The 25,689-nt window shown below is 38.7% G+C and overlaps 1 long non-coding RNA gene across 2 annotated transcripts; it reads left to right on the forward strand.

Annotated features, from left to right (window-relative positions):
* The first annotated feature begins 48 nt into the window (after nucleotides 1–48).
* On the forward strand, nucleotides 49–24,687 carry LOC141501166 (uncharacterized). Of its 2 annotated transcripts, none has more exons than XR_012472164.1 (3): nucleotides 49–647; nucleotides 16,542–16,822; nucleotides 24,164–24,687. It is a non-coding gene; the product is annotated as an uncharacterized LOC141501166 (long non-coding RNA). The 2 variants fall into 2 exon arrangements; XR_012472163.1 differs by lacking the exon at nucleotides 49–647 and adding an exon at nucleotides 4,664–5,070.
* The last annotated feature ends 1,002 nt before the right edge of the window (nucleotides 24,688–25,689 follow it).

Genomic DNA, 25,689 nt, shown 5'->3' on the forward strand with positions numbered 1-25,689 from the left:
AAGGGAGCGAGCCTGGGGAGCGGGGGAGGAACGAGCCGGGGCCCCGGCTCGGGCTGCGGGGCCCAGAGGGCCTCTCCCGCCACGGCGCTCCGCTGCCGCCTGGCCGGGCTCGCGCTGCGCGGCTCGTTTGGGCGGGAGCCGCGATCCGTCCTCCCCTCTCTCCCGAGAGTGCGTGGATGGTATGGTCCGGAGGGGCGGGGCCTCCCGCGGTGGCTGCTGGGGGCCAAACAGTCCGGGCCGCCCGGAAGCCGCAGCGCCGGTGCCTGGGGGCGGGGCCGCCCCTCCCCTCCCCCGCGGCTGCCCCGGCCCCTGACCCCGGAAGCGTCCGCGGGGTGACCCTGGGCAGGTCGCTTCACCCCGCCGGGCCTCCGTTTCCTCCTGTGCAAACTGAGCCGCAGAGGGGAATGGCAGACCTGGGGGGCGCAGAAGGCCAGGAATGACAGGACTTTAAAAAAATTAATCCTGGATTAATGATTCCTTAATAATTAGCTTAATAATTAGCCTTGGCCGTGCCATTGAACCCCATTTACCTTGAAAAAACCTTAAAAAAAATTGAATCTTGGAAGTAGTAGGGAGCCGCGTATTAACCACCATCCAAGTCAGGGCGGAACACGCAGCCAGCGCAGAGGAAGAACTTGTGTACGTAGGTCAGTAAATAGTGGGAAGGGGCCCTGACACGGGCCTGTGGAGGCTGCACACCCCTGGGGTCGCGCCCGCCACCCGAGGTCAGCTCTCTCGCCCAAGGTCATTGCTTGTTAGTCATTAGCAGAATCCGGCCTGAAATCTCCAAGGCCAGTCCTTTTTCCAAAAAATTAAACTGCCTTTTAACAGTGGAGAAGCGGTTGCTGAGGAATTTCGATGAAGTCTAAAACAAAGGGAGACCAGGGGATTAGGTGGCTTTAGATTTAAGTTGGTGCTTGGAACGTGGGCCAGCTTGAATTCAAAATGCATTTAAGGAATAGAAAGTACCTTCAAAAGCACATGGAAAATGTAGGAACTGGAACTAGGGCGACTATAAAAGTCTGATTATCTGTTTAACTTTTTTTGTGTCCTACATTTTCAAAGAAGACCACAACATCGGGGAAATGATGCCATGACAAGCCATGAATTGGATTTGAGTAAGGGCAATTATGCCAAGTCACCAGCCTTACTTTCTCCTCCAGAGCCATCCGGGTCCAGAGGCCAGATAGGAATCAGGACAACTGGAGATGGCCCTGGACGCAAGACCGTCAGGGTTAAGTGGCTTCCTTAGGTCACCCAGCTAGGCTGCATTTGAACTCCCATCCTCATTACCCCATATCCGCTGTGCCACCTCGCTGCATCCATTTAACAGAATTTAGTAAGGATTCTGGGTCCCTGATATTTGCCTACCGGTGCATAGTTTGTCCCAAATCTGCTTATTTTGGAGTAAGGGCAGGTTTTTGAAATTTAACTGGCACAGTGGGCGTTTGCACTCAAGATCCATTATAAAGGATGATCACAGTAGGTGAAAGAGCAGCTCAGGGTCTAAAGATACAAACTCAGGATGAATTAAGCCCACTGACCAGGAAGGGTATTTCTGTTTGGGGATCGGGATCCTTGGGGCTTAAACTGCCACTAAGTACTTGTTCCCTTGATTCTCAATACCAAAAGAATAACATTCTTTGTTGGATTAAATTAAATCACCGGGATATGAAGAGACTAAAATTAAGAACTAAGAAATGCATTGTCTATAATTGTCAAAGGTTTGCTGACCAAGCTAGATATTTACATCTAAATTTAAACCAAACTTAAAAGCCAAACTAGCTTTTTTTTAAGGTGTTTTGTTTTTTTTTTGCAAGGCAATGGGGTTAAGTGGTTTGCCCAAGGCCACATAGCTAATTAGGTAACTATTATGTGTCTGAGGTCGGATTTGAACTCAGGTACTCCTGATTCCAGGGCCAGTGCTCTATCCACTGTGCCACCTAGCTGCCCCCGCCCCCGCCCCCCCCCCCCCCCCCCCCCCGCAAACTAGCTTTTAATTCAACAAGTATATATTTGGAGGATTAGCCTAATGTGTCAAGGAAAAATACCCTGAAGTTTATTATGGATTTTTCCATTTATAATCTCTACTTCAGTACTCTTGTGTTTCTGATTCCCTTGTCCAACAAGGGAGGGCTTGATGAGATCAAAGGTCAGCCCTGGCTGTCCTTCCAGTTCAACTCTTCACTTTTAATAGAAAACAGTAAATTAAGCTAATTGAAGGTTAATAAAGATGCATAAGATAGTTTTTCTGGAAAAAAATAAAATTATATACTTGATGTTTTAATTGTTAATGTAAAGGAGAAAGAACAATCTAGGGCAAGGTATTGACCTAAGATTCCTCTATTAGGTACATGTACCCAGAAGATCAGTGACAGGCCCCAAATACAGCAAACTTCATAGCAGTACTTGCTATAGTAGAAAAAGAATTGGAAGCAAAGTAAATCCCCATTGATTGGGGAACACGTAAGAAATTGTGATATGTATGTGAATGTAATGAAATGTTATTCCTTAAGAAAGGAGGCATGGGGGGTACAGTGGATAGAACATCAGCCCTGGAGTCAGGAGGACCTGAGTTCAAATCCAACCTCAGACACTTGACACTTGCTAGCTGTATGATTGAGAACATGTCGCATAACAAAAAAAAATTTTTTAAAAGAGTTCCTAAGAAAAGATGAATGAAAAAGTCAGATAAGCAAAGCAAATAGGAACCGATAGATAATGAAGTAGATCAAAGAAAATACTATATAGTATTCATGAATGAGAACTATAAAGTAGAAAAAAACAACAAAAAAAGAAACAGCTTGCTGTCCTTATCGAGCAGCTTTGCCCCAGTGACAACTTGAGAAAATGCACTTCCCTTTTTTTGCAGAGGTGTGGATGTGGGTGGGGAATGTTGAATCTCACAAACTTATTTTTTTTTTGCCCCTAGGTAGGTATATATTCAAAAGTGAAAGTGATGCAAAAACCAAATGTTTCCAATAAAAATTTATCCTAAGACAAAATTTAAGTGTTAGTAGTTATATTTTTTAAAGGGAATAATATGAATAGAGTATCATATATTAGAGGTAAGTGTTGTTTTATAGGGGAAATTCAGTAAGCTTTCAGGACTTCCTTCTTGCTTAATAACTTCCCAAATTCTCACAGGGTGTGTTTTTTACAATATTTACCTAATTTCCCATTTCTTTTCTCTTCTTCCCCCTCTCCTCCCTCAGCCTCTAGATATATTCATTCAGAAGAGAGGAGAAAGTAAAAACCTACTAGTAGGTTTTTCACACCCTCCTTTTGTATGCCAAGAACAAGTTTTAATGGCACTATAGCTAAGTAAATAGAGGATTGATTCTAAGGGTCAGAATTCTTAATCTTTTTTTGTGTCCTGGTCAAGCCTATGAACCCCTTTCAGAATAAATGCTTTTAAATGAAAAACAAGTTTATAAAAAGTCAATTATAAAGTATAGATATAAAATTATTTTTTAAAACAAGCATTTGAACCTCAGGTTAATCTTTGTTCAGAGGACAACACTCAAGCTCTACCTCTCAAGCTTATAGCCCCTCATGACCTTGGCCAAGTCATTTTAATTTCTCTGAACTTCAGCTCCTCATCTGTAAATAACAAACTGGGACTAAATGACCTTTGAGGATCTTGCCTGTCTAAATCTATAATAATATCCTATACCATTTAACCTCATACTCCCAGCCTCCTCAAACCATGTTGGGAGCTGGCTATGGCAGGAGCAAGACCTCCCAGGGTCGCTGCCTTGTGTAAGCTATATGGACTGCAAAATGAGAAGGTATAATTCCCAAAAAAGATGGATTTGGTAGACTGGATTTATACCAATTTAACCATGATCTCCAACTTCTGTGATCAACAGGCTGGGAGAGGTGGAAATTAGATTCCTACCTCCATACCAGATCCCTGCACGATAGGTGGGAAGTTGTAACTGTAGGCTTCCTCTGCCAATCTCCCATAGAAGTGTAAGCAGATCAACAGATGAACTCTGAGCCAAAGAGGAATCTAGCAGCAGTGGTATATCCATGCAAAAAAGATGCTCATCTCAGGTGATTGAAACTTCTGATTGAAAATGAAGTTGATGGCTGTGAATTCCCATAAATGCTAATTGGGGCAGTAAAGGCCTTTCTTCACTGTTCAAGGCTCAGGCATTCCTTATATGTAAGGGGTCATTGGGCACAGATTGTGCCCATGACCCCCAGAGGGTTCATCAGAGTGACCCAGTTTCCATGGGGTATTTTGGGGGACATGTGAAGGAAATGACATCAAGACCTCTTAGGAGTTGAAACTATTCTGAACATCTATGTCAATCTCTGTTATTGTGCACAGGGCTTAATGGAGTTAGTTGACCTAAGTCATCCTGTGGATTTAATACCAACTTATACCAGTTTGAGAGAGCTTCAAGCTATCTCTTTCATAGTAGTGGAAGTTGGAATAGTTGTTTGTTTTTGCCAGATTCTTTTTCATAGCTCTATAAGGCCAGTGAGGACTTGGCAGCTTTGAAGAAAATTGTCATTCCAATTACTGAGGAAATTCTCCCAACCTCTTTGATGTGATGGACCAGATTGGAGTTGTCACCCTTTTTTTATACCTTTTTTTCCTATTCATGTGGCTGATACTAATCAAAAACAATTTGCTTTCACTTGAGAAGGAATTCTGTAAAATTTCACTGTCCTTTCTTCAGTGTGGTGGGAAGAAACCTGAAAAAGCCCTCACTTATTGAGGGCATGTATGTCCACTATTATATCAGACATGGATCAGACAAGACAGAGAGTCAAGGGGCAGAAATCCTAGACCAGAAGATGGTCAAGGGATGGGAGATCAATCCTTAGAAAATCTAGGATGCAGCCTGCTCAGTCAAATTTTGGGGAAATTAGTAGAAGGAGAGATTCTAGCGATAGTCCATAACAAGGCAGTGCAGTACACACTTGACAGTGGGATAGCAACAACAGAGGTTCTGTAGAGGACAGCATTCCAGGTAATAGCAACAGCAGCAGCAGCCATGGGAACTGTCATAGCCACTGGCAGTTGGTACCAATGCTGGCGGTATTCATGAGCAGGTTATGACTTTCCCTGGAAATTATTCATACTCCCCCTTTTGCTAACCTTAGGGAAAGGCCCTATAAACCTTAAAAATTTAGGGTTAAGAAAAATGATAGAATATAGGTTAGTCATGAAGTTTGTTCTCTAAGGAATCTATAAGTGGAGGCCATATATATCCAAGCTGAGCACTCAGAAAAGAGAGAAGGGAGTATTTATCCATAAAAAAGGATAAAAGGAAATCATTTACCTCCTTGGAGACCTGTCAATTAGGTTGCACAATATTAAATTGCACAATTTCTTATACTATGCTACCTTGTCTAAATGAGGATGAATTGTTATCTCTTCCTGGATTTAAAGAATTATGAGAACATGACAAATTTTCTCCCTTTCTAATCACTTGTTAGTAATTAGCATATGGGGAGATAAACATTCCATTTCATACAATAAAAAGAAATCAGACTTTTTACCAGGAATATAAATTTTGAAATACTTTTTAAGTTTTCATGCCTTATTTACAGAGATCACTTTTTGTGGTTCAATGACAGCTCCACATGTTGCAAGAAAGATGTACACAGTTGGAGTTCAGGAGGTAACTAGGTACAGAGGACAGAGTATGGACTCTGGACTCAGGAAGACTTGAGTTCAAATCCAGACCCAGACATTTACTAGCTGTGTGACCTTGAACAAGTCACTTAATTCTGCTTTTTTTTTGTTAAAAAAAAGACTTGAGCTGTCATCAATCTGGCAAAAGGATTACATAATATAGTGGAATGTGGGGGATAATTCTTGGAGTCAGGAATGTCCAAGTTCATATCCCAATTTAGACACTACAGTGGGGATTATAATTGCTCAATGTGCAAGAAAAACTACTGAGGCAGAGCTCTGAGTCAACAGCACTTTATTAAAGGTCCCTCTACTGAAGTAAATCTCAAATCTGCCCCACAATCTGAGATACTCCTGGTCTCCAGGACCTTATTTTTGATACCCAAATATGCAAAAGAGGCATGGTAAAATACAGAATCTCCTTATTCTTAAGAGACAAAAATGGCATATCAGTTGGGGGAGGGGAGGAAGGAGAGATATCACAGGTTGAGTGAAAAACATCAAATGTATAGTCAGAAATATAAGGTGTACTATATTAGAGATGAATTGGGGTAGGGGTATAAAGCTGTTTATTAAAGGAAGGAATGGTGGGTTGGGTCAGAACAAACTAGCAGCAGGTAATTGGGGAGCATCCTTTTTTTAGGACATGTGCTAGAAGAAACAAGGTGTTATGGTTTTCACAGGGCTGCAAAAGAGATGGGGGGGTACCTCATGGGAATCAGGACATTGGCCCAGTTTTCAACGGCTACTTCCTGCTGAAGAGGGATAAGATGGAACACATAGGAAGGTCAGAGGTGACTTGAGCATCCAAAGTTAGAAATTTGATTTGAGACCATCATTTTGCAATAATATTGTGTGAAAGGACCTAGAGAACCTTTGGACAGGGTGATTATTAGTCTAGAGAGGCAGATGTTCTCAGAAGGCTGACAATCGGATAGAAGGAGAGATAAGTGCAGAGTGAAGAGGTGAGGTTTCTGGTGTCTGAACCCATGGAAGAGGAGACTTGAAAACACAAAAAGGCGTTAAGTGAATCCTAAGAAGGATAGAGGAGTTTAGAAAAATTCCCAGAATGGGGTCCAAACTAGAGCAAGGAAACAGAATAGACTATCCTCAAGGTGACAATTTCCAGGTAAATTTTACCTGCTGGTGCCAAGTCACTTTGGTCAAGGATGACTGATTCTTCTGTAGCTATAGAGCAGTGGAAAGAAGGCAGCAAGAAGAAAGTTAAAAGCAGGGGGATTCTCAGAGAGGAAGTTTTGTTTAATTGAAGGATGACATTTTTTTGATTTGTTGACCTGTTAAAGGTTCATTTCTCTCCACATTCTAAACTGAATTGGGGTCAGGTGGTAACAAAAACAAACAAAAAAAACACATTTCTTCATCAAATCCTATCCTACAAATTTTTCCCTATTCCTTAGGAGACAACTTCATGAAGTTCAAGATTACTAAGGTTCAGCAAAGGAATGAGCCAGAGCAAGGGTATGGTCCAGATCCTGGGAGGTCAGAAGTTATTGGACTTGTAGAGTAAGGATGGCAGGAGAGGTCTGATGTAGTTCGAATTATTTAGTTTCAGTTTAAAAAGAGAAAGAATCATCCCAGTTCCAATTCTCTGTTTCAAGGCAGTTCCCCACCTAACTAGGATTTCAGGAAGGAACACCCTGGGAAGGGGAAGTACCTAGAAAGGAATCTTCATCTCAAATTAGTCCTGACTTCCAAAGTGACTGGGTATAGCAGTCACCCTTAAATATCAGGGGTTTGGTAGGTCCAGGAGAGGGTTGCAAGGGTTCCTTCTGGCAAGATCAGGGAGTTAGCCTGAACTTGCTGCCCCAGCTCACTGCCTACCTGGTTGCAACCCTTTCAGGATTCCTTGCTATACCTCTCCTGGGTTTCTGTACCATATGAAAGAGTAAATGTGAGGTCAAAAAAGCCTGTGGTATAAGGTGGAGAGCAATAAAGACAATGGAGTGAGGGAGTAAATCTATTTATTGAAGGAAGGAACTTCAAGCTGGATCAGAACAGACTCCAGCAGTGGGGAATTGGAGAGCACACTTTAGGAAAGAGAGTGTTATGGTTTCCATAGGAATTGAGAGTCCTTTGAGGTCTTCATTGTAGTTTCTATAGAGGTTAAGATTCATTTTCTCAGGCAACTATCCTCATCAGGGTTCTCCTGGATAAGAGTGAAACCCAGGCCTGGATCCAACAATATTGAGGACTTTCTGATCTTACAGAAAGTCCCTATATGATTTTTGTAAATTATCAAATTGATTATTACTGATTGCAATAGAGTAGGGTTCCAAATGATCATTTCTCACACTATCTTTTCATGTCTCAGTTCCCTCATTTGTAAAATGAGGGGAATGGATTTGATTGCCAAGTTTCTTCTAGCTCTAATTCAAAACCTGACTCAGATCCATCTCCTGGTAGTCTGATACTAGAACAAAATGAAATCTTTTTAAGTCATTCAGCAGTCACCAAAAGCCATAGCACAAAAAAGGATAACCCCTCTCCTCACCATTTGGAAACCTGTCTGGTAAGAAGAGCAGGATATGTTGACTCTTAATGACATGGGATATCCTCTCAATAGGAAGGGTCCTGATTCTACTCAGGTGGATCTTGTGCCCTTAAGTGACCAAGAAACAGCACCATGGCCTTGGGGTGCATCTACTGCTACAAGACTTAATCCATAACACCACTGAACCAATAAAGTCTTGGAGACAGCATTTTTGTTTGGGGGGGAAGGAATCCCAATATAGATTGACACCATCTTTCATCTTATATACAGTTGTTTTGGGGGTCCTTCAGTACACATCAGAAACATCAAAATTCTTTTGATTTACCGAACCACGAGGTTGGAACTTTTACAAGAATGGCAGAATTTTGGGAATGATTCCATCATTTCTCTGGATATGGGGACCATGGTGCCATAATGCTATGCTGTAATGAATGAATCCCCCTAACTAAAAGCCAGGGTAGCTACCTTTGCCCAATAAGAAAGACCACCAACCTTTGACCAATAGGCTATAATCCTTTGTCGTATACCTGGCTACCAAAATCAGATGTCCCACTTCACAAAAAACTATGTGATGTAATCAACCCCAACCCTAGCAAGGGGAGAGCTGACCATATCAGCAGTTTCTTAGATGCAGATTCCAAAAAGGTTTAGCCAAAAAAGATGGACTGCATTTTTACCTGATTCTAGCTGATCCTTCTAGCCTTTTCTTATTCCAGCCCCCCCCCCCCCCATATAGGAGGCTCTCAAAGTCCCTTCCCCCTCAGGTGGCTCAGTAGATCTCTGAAGGAATCTATCAAGATTCCCTTCAACTAGATGATTTCCTCTCCTGTAAGGATGGGTCAGACAACCAGTTTCTACCAAATTAAAAAAAAAAGACCTCAAATCCACACAGGCTTTATGGAAGGACGAATGTGTAGGAGAAGAAATCATGGCTGGATAGCTAGCAGTCTGCTCCAGGAGAGAGTGCTCACATTCACAAAGTCAGGATGCATTAAAGTATTAATTTATAACATGATATGGCCTTTATCATGGATCCCAGCCTTAGAATAAGATGTTTTCTTATATTATCATTTATCTTTTATGTCATTAAAGCTTAGTATTTGATAAAAAAATAGTGCAATTTAGAAAACATACATTCAAATTTTGTAACTTCAAAACTTAGAAAATCCTTTGTCCAATATACTTGGACTACAATATCACACTTTGCCAGTAGGTGCTGCCATCTAACACATGATAAACTTCAGCTTGGAAATCCCTGCGGGTAATGCTAAATGAGTTAGGTCTCTCTTTTAATTAGTTCTCTATGTTTTCAATTCCATTGATGAGATTTTATTTAGAATCAAAACCTTCTCTATCACTTGAGGACACTTCTATACTTTTTCTGGGATAGATAATCTGAGTTCTCTTTAGGTTTGTTCCCAGCTACCATCTTTCATGCTGTTAAAAAATCTGTGATTCTCCTTTGATTCTCCCTCTAAATTCTCCACATTCCTCTTGAATTCTTGGAAGCCCTAAATGCTTACCAGACTCTCATTAATTTTTGACCAATGATTAAGATAATTGTATTACCCAATAATATCATTGTTTGTGGCACTTATTTTTGTTTGTTATTGAATTTACTCACAATAAGTAGGGTTTTATGGAGTTATGTTTTATGGCCCCCTTTTGCACTGTTTGCTAATAATTTACAATACTAAGGACTTAGAGAACATGGGGTGGGGGGGTTGAAGTGATACCTGGAGCCAGGAACTACACTTCTTGGACTTTCAAAGTCTAGTAAATAAGTCTTTTCTGACATTTGATTTTTTGACTGCCCCCAAGATCTCTGAGTTATCATTTTTTAGGTTGGGAGATTGAGCATGCTAAGGTTTCACCTCTCTTGCACTCACTCTTTGTTTTCTGAAAACTGAAATAAAAGAAAGGATCAATCATCTGCTCTCATAGGGGCAGAATCCCTCTGTATGATTTTTATATTTGATGGCAATTGTTTTTGTTTTGATCAGAAATCCTGAGGATTTTCCCCTCCTAGACTGATTGATTCTGTATAATTTTATTTTGTTTTGCCTAGGTTGAAAAAAAATGCTTTGTTTCTTACCTAGCCTTAATAACTGAATGAGCGTTGCCTCAGTCAAACTGAGACCTGGGATTAGATTTTTTTAAGTTATTTATTTATTGTGAATTTTACAATTTTCTCCCCTAATCTCAATTCCCTCGCCCATCCCCCACAGAAGGCAGTCTGTTAGTCTTTACATTGCTTCCATGGTATACCTTGATCTAAGTTGAATGTGATAAGAAAGAAACCATATCAAAAGACCTTAGATTAAAAATGCCAAGTCTCTCACTGCAACCAGTTATGTCTTCCTGACATATCTTGCCCCTAGACCTAGATGACTCTGGAGGAGATAATGAGGCTGGTGACTTTCCACAGTCCTCCCTCACTTAATTGCAATTCATCTCAAAGTCATGACATCACTTTCCTGATGTCATGGTCCTCTTTGAGAACAAAAGACAAATCACAAATGAACATCTTCTGAGATTTCCCTGTGTCTCTGAGGGACAATACTATTAAAACAATTGATCTTTCTAACCAAGACCAATCTAAACATCTCAGTGTTGTCATTAACCAACACTTCACAGAAAACTTTTGCCTTCTTTCTGAGTCAGTGATAGTTGTTATCATTTTACACAAAGGACATTCTTTTTTATTATTTTTTTTAAATTTTATTTATTTAAGGCAATGGAGTTTATTTAAGGCAAGGTCACACAGCTGGGCAATTATTAAGTTTTTGAGGTTGAATTTGAACCCAGATCCTCCTGATTCCAGGGCTGGCGCTCTATCGATTGTGCCACCTAGCTGCCCCAGGACATTCTTTTTTTAAATCAGAAGTTTTACAGGATCATCAGGACTATTTTAAACTTCAAGATTACTGAGTGAAAGTTTTTCAGTGCACTGTTTAAGGAAATCAATTAAAATTAAGCTCACTTCAATTTTCCCCAAGGACTCCTTGTTTTACCTAAGAGCAAATTATATTCCATCCCCCAAAAATTAAAGCTCAGCTGTCCACAACTATTTCTTTGCTTTTCCATATTTTCCTTGAAATTTCCTATGTGCTTTCCCTTCCAAAGCCACAAGAACAGGGGAAAGAGTTGTCTTAGGTGTCAATATGAAATCAAATGTGCTTTGCACCAAAAAATTTAATAGATTTTAAACACCGAATTGAATGTCTATCTGAGATTATAAAGGAAGACTATTGGATGAATTAATACTTTATTCCATCTGTAACTATATTTTTCATGTTCAGATTAATTCATTTATGCAATTTCAAGTTATTCAAAAATATACTATTTAAGGTTCTTAAATTCTTTCTTTTTTAAAATGCATACACATATCCCTATGATTCTCATAGCAGAGGAGTGCCAATTTATTTTAATATGCTTATTATTGTGGCACCCTACAGTAATGTCTATTAAGCAAGTTACATAAGCTTGCTAATTCATAAGACTATAAAAAAAAATAAGTGCCCAAACTGAGAGCTTGATTCTGATATTTTCCTAATGCTTCAATCAACATTGGAAATTTAAGTGTTTCCCATTGGTCAGATAATGTTTGGATAAATCGAGTAGCAGTTGCATATAATTGGCATTTCAGTATATAGCACAAGCAGTCATCTAACAGAAAGAAAATGGCCATATTATTTGTGATGGTCAAAAAAATTTTTTAAAAATTCACTGTGTACTTATATTTAATTTCTAAAATGTATGGTGTTTCTTATATTTCAAAATTACAGGCCATCATTAACTTTCCTCTTGATTTGTATATAATGAAAAGCAATTTTTAAAAGAAATTAGAAAAGATTTTTAATACACAGCATAGTACAGCAGAAAAAATACTGACCTATTACTTAGGAGTCCTGGGTTCTAATTTCAGCCTTACTACCAATTTCTTGAAATTGAAGCAATCAGGAATTTCTTCCATCTCTGAAACACTAATTGATTCTTGTTGAATGAATTGAATAAAATGAACTTTTATTCTGATTATCTCTGCCCTGCAGACAATGACTTGGTGACCTTTCCATCATAACTTCAATATTAATATAAAAATGAAAGAATCTTTCTTTTAAAAATCAACAAATTTAAAGTAATTTAATTGCCAGAGTAAGTTTATATTGTTAACATTTTAATGCCTCAATACTTGTTATTGTTGCTGTGTCATTTAAATCATGCTCAACTCTTGGAGACCACATTTGGGGGTTTTTTGACTCCAGAGATTCTGGAGTGATTTGCCAGCTCATTTTACTGATGAGAAAACTGAGGCAAAGGTGAATGATTTTGCCCAGGGTCACATAGCTAAATATCATAGCTAAATGTCTGAGATCATATTTAAACTCAGGAAGATAAAATCTTTCTGATTCCAAGCCTGGTTCTCTAGCCATTGTACCAACTAGCTGCCATATGGCCTCCTTAGTGATTTAAGCAAGACTTTTCCACTCTTTTTCATTTGATTTAATGAAGTTCTCCATGCAGACAAAATTCACATTCCATTTTAGTATAATTTAAACTAATTCAGTCCAATAACTCTTCTACAACTTCAATTTATTTTTTGAAGGAAAAGTTTAATATATTCTACTTAAACTTTGCAAGGATACTTGAAAAAATATGTTGTAATAAATTCCAAAGATATGTTTGACTATAGGTAGGATCTCCAGTCTTATGTATAATGCTTTATGGGCATACTTTCTCTAAATGTTAATTGGTAGTAATTATTATATTATTTACACCTTAAACTCCTTTTTTTTTTTGTAAGGCAATGGGGTTAAGTGGCTTGCCCAAGGTCACACAGAGCTAGGTAATTATTAGGTGTCTGAGGTTGGATTTGAACTCAGGTACCCCTGACTCCAGGACTGCTGTTCTATCTACTGCACCACCTAGCCGTCCCCATCTTAAACTCTTACATCTATGATTTTCTTTCATTTGTTTTGCCATCAAAACCATTATACTGAGGAAGTGCATTATACTTATCTTAGAATTTTAAGAGGATCTTAGAAATCATTGGTTCAGCCCCTCCGCTCCTTCAGACCTCTGCCATAGGCAAAGCCAATATCCATGTTTAACTGACATCAGCTTCTTCAATCTCCTCAACTACAATAACTTCCTCACCATTTTAGTTATGTCCCAATACAAGATACTAAGGTTTATTCCTGATCTCAACTCTACAGAATATAATGACAAAGTAAAATTTCATCAGTGAGAAAGAAGACTCTAAACTAAACTTCCAAAGTTGGAACCAACAGGAAAAAGTAAAAAAAATCTCCCCCATTTAGGCTTTCCTCCACCCTCCCACTTCTGATAACCATTTGTTCTGAGGCCACCGAGATTACTGACTGTGTGCCAAGGCCATTTGCTTGAAAAATCAATTATGTGTTCTGAAAAGACTGTCCAGTAGCTTATTCACACAAAACTGGTCAATCAGCAATATCAACTTTCTAGACTAATCTTGAAGTGAAACTTTATTAAAATAAAGTTCATCAGCCATAGACTCTTTTTCTATGTGAACAAAAAGGAAATCAACCTCAAATTTCATCACTGCTTCTGAACCAGTCACTGGTGCATATATCATATTGATGACTGGTGTGGCACCAGAAAATCTAGTTTCAGTGAAGTGTGCAGGTGAAGGCCTAGAAATACCAGGGGAAGGGACTCTTGGTAGCTTTCATATTCCTAGTACTAAGTACAAATCCTAGGGCTTCATTGTTTTGTATTGGGCTTTGTTTTCACTTTTAGCTATTCAGTAATAATATTTACCACATAGTTATATCTTGAGAAAGTATTTGGTATGATAGGTAGGTCATGTAGAGAATAGTGCAAGTCCTAGACTCAGGAAGATTATCTTCCTAAATTCAAATCTGGTTTCAGACACTTTCTAGCTATGTGACCTTGGGCAAGTCACTTTACACTGTTTGCCTCAGTTTCCTCATCTGTTAAATGAGCAGGAAAAAGAAATGGCAATCCACTCCAGTACCTTTTCCAAGAAAACCCCAAAAGAGGTCACAAAGAGTCATACATGAAAAAAACAACATAACACCCACCTGGACCTGGATTACTCTGTGAAAGCAAATGTCTGCCACAAGTCTCCACATTTTCCTCTGTTTTATAATAAGAAGGTTCTGCTCTTCTTCCTTCTTAAATTCCTATCATTCATTATCTGTAATTGTTTGTAAAGGTGTTCATTGAAACTATTAGCAGCTACCAGGTGCTGTCCTTGTGGTAGTGTTGAAGGAGTAGTATATAGAGCACCTGAAGCTTAAAGTCAGCAAGACCAGAGTTCACCTGTAGCCTCAGACCCTTATCGTATGTGTGACCTTGTGTAAGTCACTTAACTTCTGGCTGCCTCATTTTCCTCATCTGTAAAAATGGAGATAGGATTATTGGGAGGATGAAGGAGATATTTGTAAAGGGCTTATGTTTGCTCCCTTCCCCCTTCTTAGTTCTTGCTATTTTTGATGGTTGTTCTGATACCTACCTTAAAGGAGTTTCCATAATAGTAAGGGAAATAATTGATGCAAATAAATATAAAACTGAAAATTAAATATTAAAGTATATAGAGGGGATCAAATTAGTTTTGTCCATCAACTCTCAGTCCAGTTTCCCTACTATCTCTACTTATCTACTTCTTATATTATTGGCATGTCAACATTTTTCTAATACCTGTGTTCATCTACCTTGAAACTGTATTTTAAGCCACACTACATTTGCAAATATATAACATTAATACACCTCTCATTTAATTCAATCCTGACAAACCTCACAATTTCAACAGTTTGGTAGATTAAAATGGGGAAGACCAAATCTTATGGATTAATGAGAGTGAGCATATAGACAATTGACTTAAAAGTTAAGAAGTATACATATTGAACCACCTATTTTCCTAAAAAATGAGAAAAAGATTTGAAAATTGATTTAAATGAGATTGAACAGTATGTGCATATGATGATGTAGTCTCCGTGCCCATCAAATCTTCTTTGGGGACAGTTAGGTGGCTCAGTGAATAGAGCACTTAACCCCATTGCCTTAAATAAATGAAATTTTGAAAAAATTTTAATTAAAACAAGTTTCTCTTTTGTTTGCTTACCCTATCTGGAATTCTATTGCTTTTCTTCAACTCACCCAAAGGTTACATAACACATCTTTCAAAACCCAGACCACATTTCCTCTCCATGAAAGCTTTTCTGACTCCACCCAAGTAGCCAGTATTATCTCATATATATGTGTGTGTGTGTGTGTGTGTGTGTGTGTCTCATTTTTTTTTATCTAAATCAAAAAGTGCCCCAAACTAGGGACTTTGTCATTGACTTTCCTATTTTCTTCTCCCCACCTTCCCCCATCACCTACAATGCTAGATACCCAACAGGTGCTTAGTTTAATTGTTTTTTGTTTGTTTTTTTGGCAAGGCAATGGGGTTAAGTGACTAGCCCAAGATCACACACAGCTAAGTGAGCATTAAGTGACTGAGGTAGGATTTGAAATCAGGTCCTCCTGACTCCAGGGTCACTGCCCCACCTAGCTGCCTGGCTTGTTAATTAACTGTTAATTAACATCGGGAGCAGCAAATTAGATGCACTTTAGAAACTAGTTAGTACTGGGGTTAAAATAACACTTTATAGAGATTTGCAAGGTATCAAATTCCCCTACCATCTTTACTATTTTGAATATTTAACAAGATACTTCCTTTTTTAGGGAACATCAAAATTATTATTATTATATGATATTGTTGACTTGTTATATTATTGTTCATCTGCTTGATTTAAAACCCATTTCTCTTTTACTAATGACAAATTCTATCCCTAGAGCTTAGAATAGCTTTTTTAAAGATTTCCCTTTAGAAAAGCTGCCAGTAGGCTATTGCTCTCCCTCCCCCACCTTATTCATTTTCTGGAAATGTCCATGCTGGGGCAACATTACTTACCCAAACTGAAAATACTTTCTAATTGTCTGTCAATGGAAAATGACAAAACTTGTTTGGAAACCCATTGGTTGAGTTGTTTGTTCCCTTCTGTATATTCAGAGAAAACGATGATGGTGCCATTACCAAGGCCCCTAAGATCCGCCTCCTGCTTGGAAACTGTTTAGGTTTGATTGCATTGCCTTATTGGATGCATCATTACTAGCTTAACCTCTCAAAGGTTTTCAGCTGCTGTTTTATTTAGCTGTACTGATTTCACTGCCTGCAGAGGCTCCAGGCAAAGATTCCCCCAGCAGCATGAATGAGCTGCCCAGCATCACTGCAGAAATACATTATGGTTGAATCTGCCCAGGGAGTTTGGAAAGATCTAAGGTCTTTGGAGACAGAGAATGTGTTTTTTTTCTTTGTTTTAGCTGGCAGTTGGAGCCTCTGGCATGTTAAAGTGCAAGTCATTAGCGTCCATCGGGCTGACGTTAATATGTCTGAGTTTCAATCTCAAGACACTTTCCAGTTGTTTCTGCCACAACAATCTCTGCCATCTCGGTGCTTTCCAAGTCCCCTGGGAATTCAGGAAGCTTTGCGGTGCCAGCAGGAATCTCCACAGACTTCAAACAAACCAGCTGCTACCTGGTTTCCTCTCTATGCAGTAGAGGTTCAAAGTCATCCCTAATGAAGCCTTCAAACAGATTAAAAGGTGGGGCTTCTGTTGGTATGTCCAAACTCAAGCTGAGAGAAATGAGATTTTTTTTTTAAGGGAAAGTTTTGCCTAAGGAAAGAGTTGCTGAACTCCTTGTAGATGAGGTAGTGATGGTGATAAGGAGGCCAGAGCAGTCCACAGGTTTGCAATGGACCGGTGCAATTTTTTTTGATGTTGTTGTAGTGATCAGTTTCTCTGAATTTTTTCTTTTTTCCTAATTTTAATTTTTATTATAAGAAGTGACTTCCTGGGAGGGAGATGAAGGAGGGACATGGGAATTCTAGGTATGATGAGAGCAAAAGATAGTAATAAAATCTATCTTGAAGAAAGGGGTCAATGAAATGATTTGAAACACAATTTCAAAATACACATAGACAAGTATTAGAAAGTCTAATCATGCTCATAGGATTTCCCCCTCATTTTAAAATAGAGGTGTTGATACAAACAGGCTGGTAAACTTTGGGTGGTGTGGTATGAGTTATATTCAGCAGAAAATCTAATACTATAGGGTAGAGGAAGAAGAAAGAAATGAGAGTAACCAGAATGCAAATTAAAACCCAGCTCTTGATCAATTGGAAATGATCCAGGAGAGCTAGCTGAACCGGATGACACTTGGAATGAATGGATATGTTAGATGGGAATGTTTCCAAGCAGCAGTAGATAGAGACCAGGATTTCTACTTCTCCTCCAATCATTCTAGAAAAGCTAGGCTGAGCTTCCTTCAGAGTGTCCTGAGTGTCTGCCTAATTCTTTTTTTTATGAATTATCCCTAACATATAGAATTTCCTTAATTATTATATGCAGTGAGGACTCCAACTCTACTGGCATATAGGGGTAGCTAGGGATTCAGTGGAAACAGCATTGGCCTTGGAGTCAGGAGGATGAAAATTCAAATCTGATCTCAGATACTTGACACTAGCTGTGTGACCTCCGACAAGTCACTTAATCTGATTGCCCCAAATCCAGGACCATATCCAGTCCAGATGAACTGGGCCCAGATGGCTCTGGAGTTTTGGGAAAGTGAGGCTGGTGACTTAGCATATCCAGTTCACGAGCTTGTCAAGGCATCACCTCCCTGATGTCATGGTCTTCATCAAGAACAAAGGACAGGGGCAGCTAGGTGGCTCAGTGGATAGAGCACCAGCCTTGGAGTCAGGAGGACCTGAGTTCAAAATATGACCTCAGACACTTAATAATTGCCTAGCTGTGTAATCTTGGGCAAATCACTTAACCCCATTGTCTTGCAAAAAATAAAAAAAAAAAATAAGAACAAAGGACAAACACCATCTTCACTGGCATATTAATGCCCTGATTATAATTTTTCACCAAATCCATGTAGTACAGGATAATTAGCTGGGCCCCCTTGATCTTTTGGAATGGGGCACCTCCCATTAAAGCCAAGATACATCCACATTATACTTTAATTTTTTTCAGTAGGACTATTTCCTCTGGTGTGAAGGCTTTCAGGACTGTTCATTCACCTTTGGTGTCCACCTGATTCACTCATCTCTCACCTGCAGTGTCATGCACAGCAGCCACACCCTAGTAAAACCCTCTCTGTAGATGGGCCAAATCAGATTGAACTGATGGGCCTCAGTGAGTTAGGAGACTTGCCCAATGTCACATGGGTCTTAAACGGCAAAGCTAAGATTTGAATTCAGATTCTCTTCTTTCCTCTGTACCAAGCTGTTTCCTTAACAATTGCAGTAAGTGGTAATCTTTATTTTCTACGTTCTATCAATTCTCTAAGGCTGTGTGGTACATCATTTAATTTCTAAGTGCTCTAGAAAGCTGTAAATTGCAAAGAAGGCCTTACCAGCATGGGTAGAGAGATTCTCCAACAATGAAATCACAGGTCTAGTTCCTATCCCTACTGACTTTCACATTCCCTAGAGTAACAGCTAAAAATTTATTCCTTCCTCAAGACTCCCAATCATTACCCCCATTCCCTTAGTGGGTACAAATAATCTACTTCCTACCTTACTGAGAAATGGTATTTGATAAGAACTTCTTCAGTTTGCCTACTCTAATCCTGTCATCTTTTCAATGTCCTCACCCAGCTTCTCCTTTGCTTTAGTATCGGAGGAAGAAGTGCCCTCTCCCCACTTATTGCCCAGGTTTTTTCCATCTGTACTTTTGAGTCCCTCTCCTCTAGTTTTTGCCCATGACCTTACTCTTATAATAATTTCCTCTTATTCATGCATCTTTAACCTCTCTGTCTCTACTGGTTCCTACAAATATGCTACTTTTTTATCTTAGAAAAGAAAAGAAAAACCCTTCCCTTGACCCTGATATCCCTTTGTTCTACCATACTATTTCCTTCCCTTTGCTGCCAAACTTCTAGAAATAGCAGTCTAGATTTGATGCTTCTATTTCTTTGTAACCCACTTCAACTCTTCACAGTCTGGTTTCATTTACTACTACTATTATACCGAAACTTTCTTTCTCATTAACTTCCTTACTACCAAATTTAGTATTTTTTTCATTTTTTTCATTTTTTTATGATATTAAGAAATATCATCAAAACATTTGACAGTGTTAACTATTCTGCCTTCTTGATACCGCCCCAATCTTTGGTTTCCATGACATTGCACTCTCACAGTGCAATGCCTCTCACAATCATTCTCTTGTCTCCTTTGCTGCCTCTTCAACTTCCTGTCCTTTAAATATGGGTGGTCCCAAAGTTTTAGTCCTTAGTTCTCTTCTTTTCTTCTTCACCTCATCCCTTTGTTATTTCATCAATTCCCATTGTTTCAATTTTCACCTTTATGGAAATAATTCTCTATCTCCCCAGAACTGGTATTATATTTCTACTCCCTACTGGATATGTCCCATCTCCATGTCTCCCAGAATCTCAAAAATCAATTTGTGGAAAACTGAACACATGATCTTGCCTCAAAAATATGCCCATATACCCCTAATTTCTCTTATCGAGAAAAACCTGGATTCAAATCCTTTCTCTGACACGTATAACATATTATCACCAAACTATTATATATCTATTATCATATCCTTGTGTCATATATTATCACATATATAATTTAGCATCTAGGAGTCTTTTTCCTTATCTGTATGCAATAAATTAAATGGTGAGGCGATTCAGTCCCTATTACTTTCAGGCTGAGTTAACTATCTTGCCTAATTTTCACTCTCACCCATTGTCAACTTAAATTATTCACAAACCCCTTCAACCTCCTGAGACAAAGAAACTATACATTCTGTTAGTAAAAGTATAATCATATATAGAGACTGTACCACCAATATACTTCCAAAACCCCTAAACAAGCATAAACAGCCCCCTTTCCCCAGCCCCCTCAAGGATAGAAAGTCATGACCAACCTGGCCATACTCTTCTCCTCGAGGGGTCGATCTAAAGAACCTGGAGATGTTTGGATAGTAACTTGAATTACATGAACAGCAAGACTTCAGACTGGATAAGTCTCACTTTGGGGGTTGACTCAATTCCAGAACTCCTAGATCTAGAGCTGGAAAGACCTTGGTGGTCACATAGTCAAATCCTCTCATTTCTGCTCTCACATGAAGGTATGATGTTCCCAGGGTCCTGAAGAGCTTACACTGCATTGACTCTACAAGTCTTAGCAGGATCATTGAAACCACATAGTGCTTTAGCTAAATCAAGCCAACAAACATTTATTAAGCTCCTTCTATGGCTAACCTTGTCAAGAGAAGAAAAATTTCAAGGTCTATAAAACTCTGGTAGCATGTCACCTATATGGTCCCCGACGAATTCTTTCTTCCTGCCTTTCCTAATGTTTCTTTGAATCTTCCACTCATATACTTACCTATTTGGATTCCATAACTCAAATCACTAAGCAGATCAAGAAGGGACAGGGGAAGCTAGGTGGCTCAATGGATAGAACACCAGCCTTGGAGTCAAGGAGGATCTGAGTTCAAATGTGACCTCAGACACTTAATAATTGCCCAACTGTGTGACCTTGGGCAAGTCACTTAATCCTACTGCCTTGCAAAAAAAAAAAACAAAGCAAAGAAGAAGGGATAGCACAAGCTAAGTGGAAGCATTGACATATTGTTGAGAGACTCAAACACCTGTCTTCACAAGTAAAATGGTGATGATGACTATCTCATATAGTTGTTGGGAAGCTCAAATGAAATACAGTATTAAGTTCTTGGTAAAGAATGCTATACATACTCCCAAAGAGCAATAAAACTGAGCATATCCTTTGACCCAGAAATACCACTACTAGGTATATATCCCAAAGAGATCACAAAAAAAAGGTAAAAAACCCACATGTACAAAAATATTTATAGCAGCTCTTTTCATAGTGGAGTTGGAAATTGAGGGAATGCCCATCAAATTGTAGTATATGAATGTGATGGCATAGTCTTGTTCTATAAGAAATCATGAGGAATGGGACTTCAGAATAGCCTGAAAAGACTTGCATGAACTGATTGCAGAGTGAAGTGAGCAGAACTAGAAGAACATTGAACATTAACAGCAACATTAGGTGATGATCAACTCTGATGGACTTGTTCATTTCAGCAGTACAATAATCAAAGACAATTCTAAAAGACTTGTGATGGAAAATGCCATCCCTAGCCAGTCAAGGAACTGTGGAGTTTAAATGCAGACCAAAGCTTACTTACTATGTTTAATTTTTAAAAGTTGTCTTGTATATATTATGTCTTTTTTCCCCTCTCTGAGGTGTTTTTTTCTTCTGTTTGGATTTGATTCTTCTTTCACAACATGATTATTATGGATCTAAAAAAAAGGTCGCTAGGCATATAAAACCATTTTTAACGATGACTTTTGACTTTAACATGGAAAAGAACAACCACTGGCTCATCCATTGTGAAAATACAAGGGGGCGGCTGGGTGGCACAGTGGATAGAGCAACGGCCTTGGAGTCAGGAGTACCTGAGTTCAAATCTAGCCTCAGACACTTAGTAATTACCTAGCCGTTGTGGCCTTGGGCAAGCCACTTATCCCATTGCCTTGAAAAATCTAAAAAAAAAAAAAAATAGAAAACAAGAAATGCCTAGTTCAAAAATGTAATCAGTAGCACCAAGAGTTGGCCGTAAGGACAAGTATGTCATGGAGGTGAAGAACCTGGGTCATCATCTTGGGTTTTAAGGACTAGAGAATTCTATTCCAATTGACTCTGTTGTTTAGACCAAAGTTTTTCAGATTATGAAGTTAATCAACCAACAAATATTTATCATATACTTTCTATACTCTGGACTCACAAAGACAAAAGTAAACCAGTCACCATCCCCAAGGAGCTTATAGTCTAGCCAGAGGAGATAAGAGGTACAAAGTTAGATACAAGGTGATTTAAGGAAAAGGTACTAATGGCTGAGAGGATCAGGAAAGAAATTCACATCGTAGTTGAACTCAACCTTGAAGGAGGACAAAGATGGAGGTAAGGGTGGAGTACTTCTAGGCAGGAGGTATAGCCATTACAATGTCACAGGAAATGAAGATCTGGGTATGACTTGCATAAAAGACCAGTTTTCCTGGACTATAGTGCCATGAAGAAAAAAATATGAAACCTTAGAGCTTTAAATGTCAAAAAGAGGAGTTTATATTTATTCCTATAGGTAATAGTGAGCTGGTATCTTCTTCCTTGGGCGAGTCATACCTTTAGGAAATATACTTTAGGAAAATCACTTTGACAGTTGAGTGGAGGACAGATGGAAATAGTAAGGTGGAGAAGTCAATTAGGAGGCTGTTCTGACAGTCCAGGAAAGAAGGTGATGAGAACCTGAAGTAGGGTGGTAGCTTTGTGAGTAAAGAAAAGAGTTCATTTATTGGGGGACAGTTAAGTGGTTCAGTTGATAGAAAGACTTGAATTCAAATCCATCCTCAGAACTGTGTGACCTGGACAAATCTGTTAACCTGGTTTATCTCAGTTTCTTGATCTGGAAAATGACCTGAAGAAGGAAGTGGTCAACTACTCTAGTATCTTTGCCAAATTACAAGATTTGAAAACTGACTAGATAAAGAGCATAACCAAAAGGAGCTGAGAATGACAATGAGGAGGCTAGCTCCTTTCATCTTTTTTCCCAGGCTTGATTTCCATCACCATGGCCTTCCTCTAGATTAACCCATTTTCCCCGGCCTAACTTTGGATTCCATATTTAGAACTGAGTTTTCTGTATGGCTGGTGTGTCCAGGACTGGAGGTAACAGGAGGATTGTTTCTCAAGACTTCTTATTTCCAGTTTCCAAGTTCACAACAATGCCAACACAATGGTAGAAGGAAGAAACATGGTAAAGATACCATTATGGTAAAAATAAAACTATCTCAGGAATAGAAGATGTGTTAGAAAGCTGCCTGCCCCACTGCTCCCCTTGGTAGTGTGTTCTCTGATCTATTTTATGATAACTTCCCTGACTCTGGATCCTTGCCATGATGTCCCCTTCCCACATCCTGCCCACACCCCTAGAAATGGTCACTCCATGAACTCATCACAACACTCCATTCCCTCTCTTGCATTTCATTTAGGACCATGTTCTCTATAATCAGGGTTGTTCTTTTTCTTCTAGGTCTATCAACACAACCTATAGAAGGATATGAAGTCAAAAAATTTGAACCTGTGTTCAAGTCTGACGTTAGAGCCTTTGTAGTTATGTGATCCTGGGCAAATCACTTTATCTGGCTGTCTTAACCCAGTCTTTCCTTAACTGTAAAATGGTGACAATAATAGCATCTTCTATCCTGAGTTGTCATGAGGATCAAATGAGTTAATATTTATAAAGCACAGAGTAGCTGCCTATTTCTTTCCTTCTGTCCCCATCCCTATCTTCCTCAGTAAAGCAGGAATATCACATGAAGATCCTTTTTGTGTCTTAGTAATTGTTTATGCCAGAGATTCTTTATCTTTTGGGGGGCATAGATCCAAGCAGTCTAGTGAAGCTTATGGACAAATGCCTTCTCATAAGAATACTTAAATAAGATAATATTTATATAAGATATAAGAATTTATTTAAGAATATTTAATATTTCAATAATATTAATACTATTGTTAATTAATAGTAATGTTAATAGATAATAAATATAATCTCAGAATAATATTTATTTAAATAAGTTAGATATTTAAATAAATAAAAATATTTAATTTAAATTAAATGTATAAAACAAAATACATAGGATTAGAAAGGAAACAGAGTAAATCAAAATGAAAATGTAATTTTTTCCCCCACTGAAGCTTAGGAAATATCTCCACAGTCCCTTGGGGGGTCCATGGACTTCAAGTTAAATACCCCATATCTAGAATAGCACAATAGCAGTGCTCTGGGAAGTCTGCTTGATTTTCACTTTCCTTCAGTATGATTTCTCTTTCTGACTCCTTTCAGACCTCTTGAGCTGACCTGAAGATTCAGTGAGAATATTGAAAAAATGAGTCATGTTTGTAAACTCCTCTGGGATCCCTTGGAAAAGAAGAAATGCTTCTTGGATTTGATCACCTCCCAGCTGGAGCCTGCAGGGTTGGGGGGAAAACAAGCCTCTGAGGAATGGCTGGGTGATGATGAATGCTCTCTTTTGTCTTGAGATACTAATAGTTTTAGATTCAAAATCTTTTCTCTCTTTGACTGGACCCAGATATAATAAAACAAAAAACTTACAGCATATAATTTGGCATTTTACTGGTATGTGAGGCTTACAAAAATTTTGCTCTCCCTGACAAGGCTCAGAGAATTCTATCAAAATAAATCTCCAAAGGAAAAAAGCTCTCTTTTTAAGTCTATGAGAAGCCTTTTCAAGAACAAAAATAACACTTAAAACTGATATTTTGTATATCTTCTTTTTCATCTCTTCTTTAAAAGAAATTCTGCCCTTTCTGAAAAAAAAATAGAATAAATGGGGAAAAAATGTCAGGGGAAAAAAATGTCAAATTTTCACCTGTTATAAAGAGAATGGAAATTTTCTCCAACACTTTACATTGAATTTCAAAGATCTTTGGGTATAGTTTGAGCTGCATTTAAAGTTTCAGTATTCAGACTCATGATTCTGCTTGTCCAGATGTCTACCTAGCACAACAGATTTGTCTTAGACTATTTTCTTGAAAGTCTCTATGACTTTTCCAACAAGAGCTTATAGATAGATACTCCATTGCCCTTATAATTTGGATTAGATGATTTTTTTCAGTAGTGACAAACTGAATCGATTGTTTTCTTTTGTGCTTGAAAAAAGGACCAGGGGCAGCTAGGTAGCGCAGTGGATAAAGCACCTGCCTTGGAATCAGAAGTACCTGGGTTCAAATCTGGCCAGACACTTAATAATTACCTAGCTGTGTGGCCTTGGGCAAGCCACTTAACCCCACTGCCTTATAAAAAAAAACATTAAAAAATGATCAACTGTAAATGACTTGGTTATTCTCAAAATATAATTATCCAAGACAACTCTGAAGGATTTATGATGAAAAATGCCATCCATTCCCAGAGGAAGAATTGATGGAATTTGAATAGAGATCTGAGCATACTATTTTTTAACCTTCTTTATTTTTCTTGGGTTTTTATTTTAGTCTTTTTTTTTCTTGTATAACATGACTAATATTGAAATATGTTTTGCCTAACTACACATGTATCACCTATATAAAATTGCTTGCCTTCTCAATGAGTGGGGCAGAGGAGGGAAAAAGAGAAAGAATTTGGAATTCTATATATCCTCATTTTGGGGAATCTCAAAGCTAAAGGCGGGGCACTTATGGGGCAATAGAAAACTTCAAAGGTCCTCCAATAGGCTTCTTCCCCTTCTCAGTGTAACCATCTTTAGACAGGGAAAAAATGGAACAAGCCGGCCACAGGATACAGAAGCCTGATCTCTGGAAGGCCCATTGGCATGAGACCAACGAGGTCATCTCAACTCACCAGCTGAAAAT

This window comes from Macrotis lagotis, chromosome 1 (genome assembly GCF_037893015.1).
Source record: "Macrotis lagotis isolate mMagLag1 chromosome 1, bilby.v1.9.chrom.fasta, whole genome shotgun sequence".
NCBI classification, from domain to species: domain Eukaryota; kingdom Metazoa; phylum Chordata; class Mammalia; order Peramelemorphia; family Peramelidae; genus Macrotis; species Macrotis lagotis.